Source organism: Mastomys coucha, unplaced genomic scaffold, assembly GCF_008632895.1.
Source record: "Mastomys coucha isolate ucsf_1 unplaced genomic scaffold, UCSF_Mcou_1 pScaffold15, whole genome shotgun sequence".
Taxonomy (NCBI): domain Eukaryota; kingdom Metazoa; phylum Chordata; class Mammalia; order Rodentia; family Muridae; genus Mastomys; species Mastomys coucha.
The window spans coordinates 46,395,824-46,408,033 of NW_022196897.1; positions in this window are offsets into that span (position 1 = coordinate 46,395,824).

Here is a 12,210-nt window from a genome sequence, read left to right on the forward strand (position 1 = left end):
CCCCCTTCCCTTCTTTACAGCTTCCAACATGGTCCATTTGCACATTTCTTCTCTTTATCAAACTCAGCTACAGTTAAAAGAAACAGAGTCCAGCCCCTAGCCACCCTGACTGTGGCAATCAATGGAGGGAAACAGATGCTCTTGGAACAAAGCACCATTTCTATTTTTAAATTACTTTTAAACAAAGTGTCATTGAAGAGTCTTCTCCCGGTTCCCCTGCAGAACCATGATGTAAATCTGGGTGACTTTTCATTTAGAACTTCAGGGAGCGGCTAGCTGTTGGAGATGAATAGCTTGGTTTGTAGCAAAGGGAAGAAAGAGAGAAGCATCTGCTAGAAACTGAGTAATGGACCCATTTGAAGTGTTGACTAAGCTCTATGGCGACAGCTCACTGATCTCCTCTCCTGTGGTGGCAGATTGCTCCGCAGCCATTTTGTACATTATAGATGTCCTGAAGGGTCTTCTGTTTAGGAAACATTTGTTTCCACAGAGAGACTATTGCCCTTGGTGTGTAACCATAAACTTATGAAGTTGATAACTGTACTGTGGCTACATCCTTAGGAAATTCTGTGCTGGTTAAGATCAATTGTCAGCTGACAGCATCTAGAAGAGATGACCCTCTAGGTATATCTGAGAGGGACTATCTCTTTCTCGTTGATCAAGGTAAGAAGACAGACCCTAACTGGGAGCTGCACCATACCGTATCCTGGGGTCTCCTGCATGAAAAGGAGAAAGTGAACTGAATGTTCACATTCATCTGTCTCTGATTCCTGCCCAGCTGTCCTGTCACAATGACTCCCTGCTGTGTGTGATGAACTGTATCCTCTCAAACTCTAAACCAAGATAAAACCACTCCCCCACACCAAAGTGGCTTTTTTGTTAGATATTTTGTCACAATGACACACACAAAACAAAATAAGCTTTTAGACATAAGAGAATAAGACCTCAGATGGTCTGGAGATGCAACTGTATCTAGATAAAGAGAGAGAGGCAGGTGGATAAAGTTGAGGTTCGGTCTGATGCTATCTATGGGTTGTAATGCTAAATTCTGTATCCTGAGGTCTAGTTGCCTCAAGACAAGTGAATTCTCATGTATGCCAGCTTTTGTTGTGCAAATCTTTGCTCCTTAATTTAAAACTATTCATTAATAAAGATGATTATAAGCCAGACAGTGGTGGTGCAGCCTTTAATCCCAGCACTTGGGAGGCAGAGAGATGTGGATTTCTGAGTTCGTGGCCAGCCTGGTCTACAGAGTGAGTTCCAGGACAGCCAGGGCTACACAGAGAAGCCCTGTCTCGAAAAACCAAAATAATAATAATAATAATAATAATAATAATAATAATAATAATGATGATGATGATGATGATGATGATGATGATGATGACGATGACTATAACCTGTAGCTAGGCAAAAGAGAGAGGTAGGCAGAACATGGGTTCCCAGGCTTGGGGTTTGAGGAAAGACCATGAGGAGAGGAGAGAGGAGGAAGAAAGGAGTCCCATGAGGGAGGAGAATTGTGAGCTCATGGCCATGAGGACCAGAGTAGGAGCAGCCCAGGCAGAACATGGCAAGTGATATCTCAGGTTCCTGACAGGGAAGTAGACAAAATAGCGCAGAGTTGATATCTGCCCAGTGTGTTAAGGCTTATTATAGATTTAAAGGTCTTGTGTCTTTTATTTAGAAACTAAATGATCTAAGGTGGCCTAGAAACCCCATAATAATATTTACTCCAACGGGATAACCTCAAATCAGACAAAATGCCAGCAGGTGGGTCTGCTAAAGGATCAGTGGTTCATCTTTGTACTTTTATTTTCATAGTTTGTCTTTTTCTTTTAAGCTGAAGCCGTTCCTAAGGGCCAGAAACTAAGAATATGCTGACACTTCTTAAACAGTAAACACAGCACAATGGGACTGCTACAGGCCACACCTCCTAGTATATTATTTTTCAAATGTCTTAATTGTGTGTGTATGTGAGTATGTGTGTGTGTGTGTGTGTTGTGTTTGTGTATTCATACATGTGTGGATGTCAAAGGACAATTTTTGAGAGTTGGCTCTCAGGATTGGAGAAATGGCTCAGCCATTAATGGCTAGGCTCACAACCAAAAATATGAGAGTTGGCTTTCTACTTCAAACATGGGTTCTGTGGGTCAAACTCGGGGTGTCAGGCTTGGCAGCACATTCACCCACTGAGCCAGCTCACCAGTACTTATTCCCCACTGTCACTTTAAGTTGACAATATATGATTCAAAATTCCAAATATTGGATGTGGCAGAGAACTGTCACTCAGCCTCCATTCCAACCACCCCGTCATTCTCATAATCCATAGTTATTCATTTCTGACTTATCTTCCCAGTGATATTTGTACAAGTGTGATTCTATCAGAAACTGGAACATGCTCTACACTGAGTTCTGTGTGGTTCGGCCATGCAGCCTGCTCAGCTGCATGTTGATACACCCAGCGCAGTTCACCGTTCTGTGGCCGCTGTGGGGTGCTGTCCATGTCTGCCGGGTAACAAGATGGGCATACAGGCTGATTCTTTCATATACTCAGAAACAATGCTCAACCCTAACTGAGACTTGGCTGTGAATTAAGTAAACTACACTTTACATTCACACTCCACTGACGATTAGAAAAGTCAGCTTCTAAGATTGTCAAAGGTTAAATTCAAAATGTCTAGACACTTAAAAAAAATATATTGCATCTCATTTTGAACATCAAGGAAACATAAAACTTCAAATACTTTACACAAAAGATGGGTGACCTCGGGGTTTATTAACATTTTCATTATTTTTTTTTCTTAAAAATTTAGACAATATTCATCTGGGATTTCTCTTCACCCTTCTCCTTGGCAACAGCCTAGCACATCCAAAGGAGATTACATTTACAAAGAAAGGTTTCGAAATGTCAGAAATATTATGACCAAAGAAAACATTTCTGTACTGTCGGTAATATAATCTCGTTCAATTCTGTAGATACTCAGGAGACCTTATGCAAAGCACTGAGCTTTCACAGACGTTGATTCTGGCCTCCAGATGCTCAAACAAATGCATCTTTCTGTGGGGATGGCTATGCTCTGTACAGCCTGCCCTGGAGCTTGGACTTACTCTGAGCAGTGGCTGCAGGAGGAATCTTAGTAAGCTTTGCCTTCTAGAAGGTTCGTGTAGGCTTGGATGTGGAGAACTTGGTAAAAGAATTAACCTGCAAGAGGAAAGCCATGGGGGCAACAGAGCCAGAGGCATGTTGGAGGTCACATTGGGCAGTCACCACACTGCCCAAGGGCCCAGGAACACCCTGGTTCTCACTTGTGAGACAAGAAAAGATGGCAGTTCCATTAGATAAAGCACAGAAACATGTAAAGAGAAAGGAGATGGCTGTGAGCTCTGTTTGGGTCTCACTGAATCTGAGAACAAGCAGCTGTGCATACGGCTCTGATGAGCAGAGTTCCTGTCTGAAAGACAGAAATGTGAGCGTGCTGTTCACTTCCTACTGTAGCTGTGATGAATGATGACAAGCTTAGTGTCCTCAGACTCATTCTCCTATAGTTCTGGAAGTCAAAAGTCTAAAACTGGTCTCATTGAGTTATAGTCAAGATATCAGCGTATCAGGACTAGCACCTTCCAGAGGCCACTGGGAGAGAATTCTGTCTTTGCATGTTTTCTCTCTTTCTAGAGGCTGCCTGCATTCGTCATCCCTGGCCCCTCCCCCATCTTCTGTGACTGCTGCATGATTGCCCTCTGCCTTATAATAATTTGGGTCCATGCAGTTAATTCGAGGCTTATTCTTGTCCTTCTCTTAGTCATATCTGCGAGTTCCTGTTTGCTATATAAGACAACCTTCACAACCCTGGATCTATTAGGGCAGGGGTAGGAGGACTGTCAGTTTGAGGCCAGCTAGTACATATGCAAGGTCCTGAGCTGCAACGACTACAAACTGAAACCCTATATCAAAAGCCAAGGATAACTGGCTGTGGTAGAGCATTGCCTTTGATCCCAGCACTAGGGAGGCAGAGACAAGTAGATATCTGAGTTCAAGGCCAGCCAGGGATATACAGAGAAGCCATGTCTTCAGAAAAAAAAAAAAAAAAAAAAAAAAAAAAAAAAGAAAACATGAAAAGCTTGAAGCGAAAAGGTCTCCAAACACAATACAGGTTTCCGACCTTTTAAAGGAAAATCTTACAAAGATGAAAAAAAGATGAAGCCCCTAAGAGTCTGAAAACGAGAAAGCACGGGGAAGGGATTTCTGGTCATTGATCAGAAGCATGAAGAACTCCCCTAATCCATGTCTGTAAATGAGAATTTAATGGGCAAATGGGTAAAAGCTACAACTGGCATTTGTAGAGGACGAAAAGCAAATAGCTAATGCTTATTTTTATAAGCACCCCTCGTTTTTGCTGGCAAGATCAATAAAAATCAGGAGTAATGGTATCTGCTGGTGGGAAGGTGTCTTCATTAGGGTTTCATTGCTGTAAAGAGACACAGTGACCAAGGCAACTCTTATAAAAGGAACAGTTAATTGGGGCTGGATTAGTTTCAGAGGTTTAGTAGATTATCATCATGGCAGGAACATGCAGGCAAACATGGTGCTGAAGAAGCCAAGAGTTCTGCATCTTGGTCTTAAGGTAGCAAGAGTCCGTGTTCTTCACTGGGCAGAGGTTGAGCATAGGTGGCTTCAAAGCCCACTCCTACAGTGACACACTTCTTCCAACAAGGCCACACCTCTTCCAATACGGCCACGCACTCCTAATAGTGCCATTCTCTATGGCCGAGCATTCAAAGAAATGAATCTATGGGGGCCAAACCTATTCAAACCACCACATTCCACTCCTTGGCCCGCATAGGTTTATAGTTATAAAACAATGCAAAATGCATTTAGTTCAATTTCAAAAGACCCCCATAGTCTATCACTGTCTCAACAATGTTTAAAAGTTCAAAGTCTATTGTAAGATTCATGCAGTTTCTTAATCGTAATTCCCAATAATATCAAAATCAAAAACAGATCACATACTTCCAACATACAATGGTACAGGATGTATACATTACCATTCCAAAACATAGGATAAAGAGCTCAGTGAGGAAATACTGGACCAAAGCAAGACTGAAAACCAGCTGGATGAATCCAAACATTGCATCTCCAAGTCTGATGTCAAAGTGCTCTTCAGAGCTCAGACCCCTTTCATCTTTGTTGACTTTGTTCCTTTCTCTTGGGCTAGTTCCTGTTAGCAGCTTTCTCAGCAGGTATCCCATGGTTCTGGTATCTCCAACATGTTGTGGTCTCCAAGGCAATCCAGGTTGTGTTGTGCCAGGGAAATGTTAGTGATCCCCAGAAATCACACACAGGAACTGATCTGATGCAACTCACAGCAAGGTCTTTATTCCACCCCTCAATGCACCACCATCACACAGGTTGGTTTTGGTGGGGGGAGTCCCAAATGTCTATTGGGGCAAGGCTTTATAGTAAACAGCAAGCAGGCAATACGTGTGCAAGCATCTAATTGGGAAGCTACTGTGGCCTTTAACATAATTGGCTGGTGCTGGGAGTCATATCATAAACTTAACTTCTGCCCCCCTCTGCATTAGTGGTCATTAGACAAGAGGTGGGCCTGTAACCTGGGATGTAAGTTTGTTGGGGGAATAACCTGGAGACACTGGTCTTGTGGAGGGTGTAACCTGGAAACTCTGGTCTTGTTGGGGATTAGCCTAGAGACTGGTGCGAGGCTCAGGTTTTGTTGGAGGGCAACTTGGAAACTAATACTAGGTACCAGCCTGTTAATTTACTTGAGTTCAAACTTAGGTCAGGTTCTCTAAAATGGAGTCTGAACTTAAAAGCTTTGGCATCTCAGTTGTATCTTCACAGCTTCATACAATGGCCTCACTAGGCCCCCATGCAGGGACTCCTGCCATACACCTGGCCTCAGCTGCTTTTTTTAGTCATAAGGAGAGTTTCCATAACCCCTTTCACACAATAGCCTCTTTGTGCCTCTGTTCAGGAACACCTGGTCAAAGTGGCTTTCCTTAGTTGTAGAGGGAAATTCCATCCTTGATTCAAAAGGCAGAACCACATGGCCAAATCTGCCAAATTCTGTAGTTGCTGGAGCTGGAACACCACCCCCCTCATTCAATTACATCTTCACCAGCTTTCTGTTTTCCATGGTTTCCTTCACTGCCTAAACTTAGCTATCCTGGAACTTGCTCTACACACCAGGCTGACCTTGAATTTAGAGATCTGCATGCCTCTGTTTCCTGAGTGCTGGGATTAAAGGCTTGTACCGCCACACCCGGAACTAAGCTACTCTTTAATTCCTTTTCACAAGATGGAAGCTTAGGTGGGTGGGATCTTGCCCTGAAATCACCACTCCTTTAATTCCATTTAATATTTTTAATCTGTTTCTCTCCTTGAACACAGGATTTAACTCTGTTCCACTTCCTGGTACCTCTTTAATCCTTTTTTCCTTTCTAAGCTTGCTTTGTTTCATCAAAATGCTCTTTATAAGACTGATCTAAAGGATAGAATCTAAACTAGGCTGTTTTGAGATTTCCTTTGCTGATGTAATTAATCTAAATCTCTTCACCTTAGCCTTGGGCACACTCTTCAGAGAAGCAGCCACATTCTACCCCAAAATATCACAAGAATGATCTCTAGGCAACATACGGAAATTCTTCTCTGAAACCTCTTTGAATCAGCCCCCCATAGTTCAAACCACCCTCAGCAGCACCGTCTTTCATGTTTCTATTACTACAGTTCATTAAGCCCCAGTTAGAGCATTCCATTGTTTTTCTAATGTAAAGTCCCAAAATCCACATTCCTCCACACAAAAGCATAGCCAGGCCTATCACAGCATTACCCCAGTCCCTGATGCCAACTTCTGCCTTAGCTAGGGTTTCATTGCTGTGAAGAGACACAATGACCAAGGCAACTCTTATAAAGGCAAACATTTTTACTGAGGCTGGATTATAGTTTCCGGGGTTTAGTTCATTATCATCATGGCAGGAAGCATGGTACCCTGTAGTCAGACAGGGTGCTGGAGGTGCCAAGACTTCTACATCTTGATCCAAAGGCAGCAGAAGGAGACTGTGTTCCACACTGGGCTGAGCTTGAGCATAGGAGACCTCAAAGCCAACCCTTACAGGCTTCCTCCAACAAGGCCACACCTCCTAATAATGCCACTGCCTATGGCCAAGCATTCAAACACATGAGTCTATGGGGGGGGCATACCTATTTAAGCCACCACAGAAGGCTATGAAGAAAAAGATACAGGTTGATGGAGTATAAGCATGCACATGTTTTAGAGAGTATTTTGGAATTATCTGTCAAAATTTCTAACGTACCATTTGATTCAGCAATTCTAAGAAGATATCTATCTATATACATATTCAAGAAAATATCAGTACTCCGGGTCTCACTTGTTCATGCCTTTTTACTTCCCTAGAATGGTGGAAAGTTAGACACAACCTGAAGATCCACTAGGAGAAAAACCACTAAGTATATAATGATATATTGGGGCACTATTTATACAGAAGAATATATACAGAATCTGTACAAAAGAATTGGATCTAGATAGAAGGACTTACATGAAAGTAAGTGTATAATATTTAAGTTTATGAACAAAATAAGCAGCCAGTTTTACTTTTGCGAACAAAATTGTTTCCATGTGCTAGGTAAAATAGGAATTTTTGAAAAATATTTATTTAATTTTATTTATAGGAGTACACTCTAAGACACATCAGAAAAGGGCATCAGATCCTATTACAGATGGTTGTGAGCCACCATGTGGTTGCTGGGAACTGAACTGAAGACCTCTGGAAAAGCAGTCAGTGCTCTTAACCACTGAGCCATCTCTCCAGTCCCCTAAAATAATAATTAAATAAGTTGCTGTCATGACCAGATCTCTGGTGCACTGTGTTAAGTGAGAGAAGGCACACTTCAAAGGCTCCAGATTGTAAAATTCTATTAGCTCATTGTAAGAAAAAAACCTGAGCAAATTAAGTTATAAAGAAGTAAATGCACATTGGTTCATAGGGTTTGGCCCAAGATCTCTTAGACCTTTAGGCCTGTTGTAGAACAATTTATATGACAGGGTGTATGTATGGTCCAGGAATCTACTCATCTCCTGAGCTCTGGAAAAGTAAAATGAGAGAAAGAGCAAAGGCAGAGGTCCCATTGGTCACTTCAGGGGCGCACCTCCAATGACCTAACTTCTTTCCACTAGGCTCCACCTCCTCCCCAATAGCACCACAGGCTGATGGCCAAGCCCTCAACACATGGAGCTTTGGAAGACACTTAGAATCTAGACCATAACAGTCAGTGACTCCTTAGAGGGGAAAGAACAAACGAATCTATAAGAACAACAAATAAATAAATGGTCAAGACCAGCATCCAGGTAGGAAGAACCAGAAGGGGACACTCACAAGAAAGGTTTGGAAGTGATGGACAGGATCCGTTTCTGAATTGTGATGACAGCCATGAAACTACATGGATTTTACAGATTCGTAGACTGTACACTTCAAAGGGTAAGTGTCACTGTCTTAGTTAGGGTTTGCATTGCTGTGAACAGACACCATGACAAAGGCAACTCTTATAAGGGCAACATTTAAGTGGGGCTGGCTTACGGTATGGGTTCAGAGGTTCAGTCCAGTCCGTTATTGTCAAGGCAGGAGCATAGCAGCATCCAGGCAAGCATGGTGCAAGAGGAGCTGAGAGTTGTACATCTTCAACTGAAGGCTGCTAGGAGAAGACTGGCTCCCATGTGGTTAGGAGAAGGATCTCATAGCCCACCCCCACAGTGACACACTTCCTCCAACAAAGGCGCAACTACTCCAACAAGGCCACACCTCCTTATAGTGCCACTCCCTGGGCCAAGCATATTCAAACCACCACAGCCACTAATATGAATTTTACTTCTATAGACCTTCAAAAAGGCTTACAGCCAGGTAGGTGGGTGCTCACTTGCAATCCTGGCTATGTGGGAGAGTGGGGCTGAATTATTGAAAATATGCCTGGGCTGCAAGGCAATTCGATTCCATCTCAAAAGTCAGAATGGGATCCATAGAAAACAGTAAGAATTTTCATCTTTCTTTCCTGTATGACTTCACTAAGTTACTTTTAGTAAGAATATGCTCTTTGGTGATTTTTAAAGTTTTTTTTCCAACATAGTATTTTTATTAATTATTTGGGGATTTCACATTATCTGATCACACTTACTTCCCATCCTTCCAGGTCTGCCTTCCCTGTGACCCCCTCCCCACAAGAAAAGGAGGAGGAGGAATAAGAGGAAAAAGAGGAAGAGGAGGAAAAAAAAGCCCACAGAAATCCAATTTGTGTTGTCCAGATACTCACTGGAATATGGTCAGACTCCCAGTAGCCAGCCCCTTAAAGAAAACGGAGTCCTTCCCCACTCCACCCCCGCCAGAAGCCAGCAACCGTGGAGAGCTACATCTCAGCATCCTTATCACAGGTCTTAAGAGTTCTCTTTGATGGATTCCTGTCTAGGATATACGGATGGGAGTGGGTAGGGGTGGCCACAGACGCCTTCTATGTCCCTCTTTCTCGATTGTGAGTCTACAGTCATTGACTCCACAGCAAAGGTAGCTTCCTTGCCCTTTACAATCAGCAGGAAGAGGTACCACGGACTTCCACATGGTATCTGGTGACAGCATAGACTACAAACATCCACATGGCCCCTGGTGGCAAGCACATGCCACAGACATCAACCCGGCTCTCGGCTGCAGCACGAGCCACAGGCATCGTCCTAGCCCTCAGCAGCTGCACAGACCAAGAGCATCAACATGGCTGCCCAGGCAACATAGGCCAAGGACACTGGCAGCAGCCTAGCCCACAAACATCAACATAGACTCAGCTGGTAGCGCAGGCCACACACATCCACATTGCCCCTAGCAGCTGTACTGCCACATCAACATGGCTTGAGGCAGCAGCACAGATCATAGATATCGGCATGGCCCTCAGTGGTACCATCAGTCATGGACGCCAGCACAGCCCCCATAGCAGCAGGTCCACGGACCCAGGCACCTCAGTCCCTCAGCAGCAGCTGCACCACAGAGGTCAACAGCCCCTCCCCCCTCCCTCCAACCCCCACCCCCCACACAGGCCACACACATCAACATGGCCTCTCATGGCGACCTAGACCACAGACAGACACTATATGCCCTCCTGCGGTAGCACAGACTATGGAAGTCTACCTGGCCTCGACAGTGGCAAGGGCTTCAGACATCCTCATGGCCTTCAGTGACGGCCCCCAGATATCCATAGGAACCTCAAGCTTCAATTCGGACTGGGGTCTCTCAGGCACCACAGATCAGGTGCTGGCAACAGACACCATCTCTGTTTTCTCTCCGATTTTTTTTAAAAATGTTTTAGTAAGTAAATTAATCATGAAACACTTGCACTACAGTTTTGGTTTTGTTTTGTTTTGTTTTGTTTTGTTTTTAAGCACTCATAGCCACCGTTCAGGAGAAAAAGTATACAATGGCATGCAAGAGTGATTTGGGAAAAACGTAATTAAAATGTATGCACAAAAATCTGTTCAGTGGGTGTCTGTGTGGAAACAGACAAGGAATGTATTTATGAAATATTTAGCAGTAATTTAATAGTGCTTTGGGACAGTGTGGTATCATTGTGGATTTGTAGGAGTGACATTTTTAACTTTTGTTAAATGATTTGAAACGATATAATTTCTGTAATTATATTTTATAAAGGGTGTTTAAATAGTGTGACTGAAAAAGTTTCTTTGACTAAAATGGGGGTTGGGGGGAGTCTCATTCTCTGAGAGGCAAGATCAATAGAAATGTGGAGGCTGGAAAGCAGATAGATCATCAATAACTAAGGCCCTGTTTTCTCAGAGAGACTGACCATCTTGTGAGAGAGAAGTGAATTGGTGTCAGAGACGGGGGGTGGGGAGGAGGGTTAAAAAAAAAGGGCAAAGGTCAGGAATAGCTTGTAAGAGGAAGGACAGTGAGAGAGACTCCTGTAAAGTTCCCCTAGGCACCACTGAACCAAGCGGCTATGTGTAGAGCGACCAGCAGGCGGCACCAGCAAACTAGGGAGAGAGTTAGCCAACATGGATCTTGGTGATTGCCACCGACCAGTGCCAAGCTTTAAGGATGGACAAAATTACAGCTTTTCAGATAAAATCTTCCCATTTAAAGGCTCTGGCAACCAGCTAAATATTGTTTCGCACACTGTCAAACCAAATGAGAGCTGTCAGCCCGTGGCTGAGGTAGCAGATTAGAGAAATGAGAGGTGGTGCACACTTATTTTTCTAAAACTACTCTATTAACCAATTTGGTGGAGGTGACAGCGGCGGCGGTGTGTTGACAGGGTCCCTCCACATAGCCCAGGCTGTCCGAGGACGTGTGGCCCTCTTTCCTCAGCCTCTAAAACGCTGGGTTACAGGTATGTGTCACCGTGTCTAGCTCTTCCTCCCCTTTTCCAGCCCAGTATTTCTTTTTTAACTCAGTGCAGCTCGATTCAGGGGAAGATGAGCTACAGTTTAGAATGAGAACGACAGTCACTGATTGGATGTGGGATACAAAACAGGCCTTTAGAAAAGCACAAGGCAGCAGAGAGCTTTTGAAACCCGGGCTTTCGGCAGTAAGAGCCGGGTTCTTAAAAGGTAAAGGTCTGTTGAATTCCTGCAGCCAACTCATTCGGAGGCTGCTGGAGAAGGAATTCTGCAAGACACCGCAGCACAGTGTTCCCTGGAGGAACGCCTACGCTGTGTGTGGGCGGGGTGGGGAAGGGGGGAGGGGGAAAGCAAAGAAGAGAAAGGGGGGCCAATCAGAGCGAACAGTGACAAGTGCTACTCATGACCAATGCCCCCACCCGGGCCAAAGTTCCTTCGGGCCTGCCAGTACCTGCATTCAGATACCCACAACCAGTGGGTCAGCCCTACAGCAGCGAGCCGGGGCCAGCCTCTTCACTCATAGATTCTCCTCTTCACTCGGAGATTGAGAGAGAGACCCTAAGTGTTCCCGAATTCCTCACAGGCCTCAGAAGAAATGGAAAGGAGCTGAGAAATCGGTCCTAAAAAATCCAAGAGCCACCACGGGGGTAGGGAGGCAGTGACAATGTGACCAAGGCTTACAGAGTGTCACCAGAGTCCTCAGGGGAGCCTGCAGAGCTGAACGGGTTGAGAAAGGCTGTAAGCCATACCTCAGGTGAATGTATAGCACAGCTAAACCGGTACTGGCCTTTGC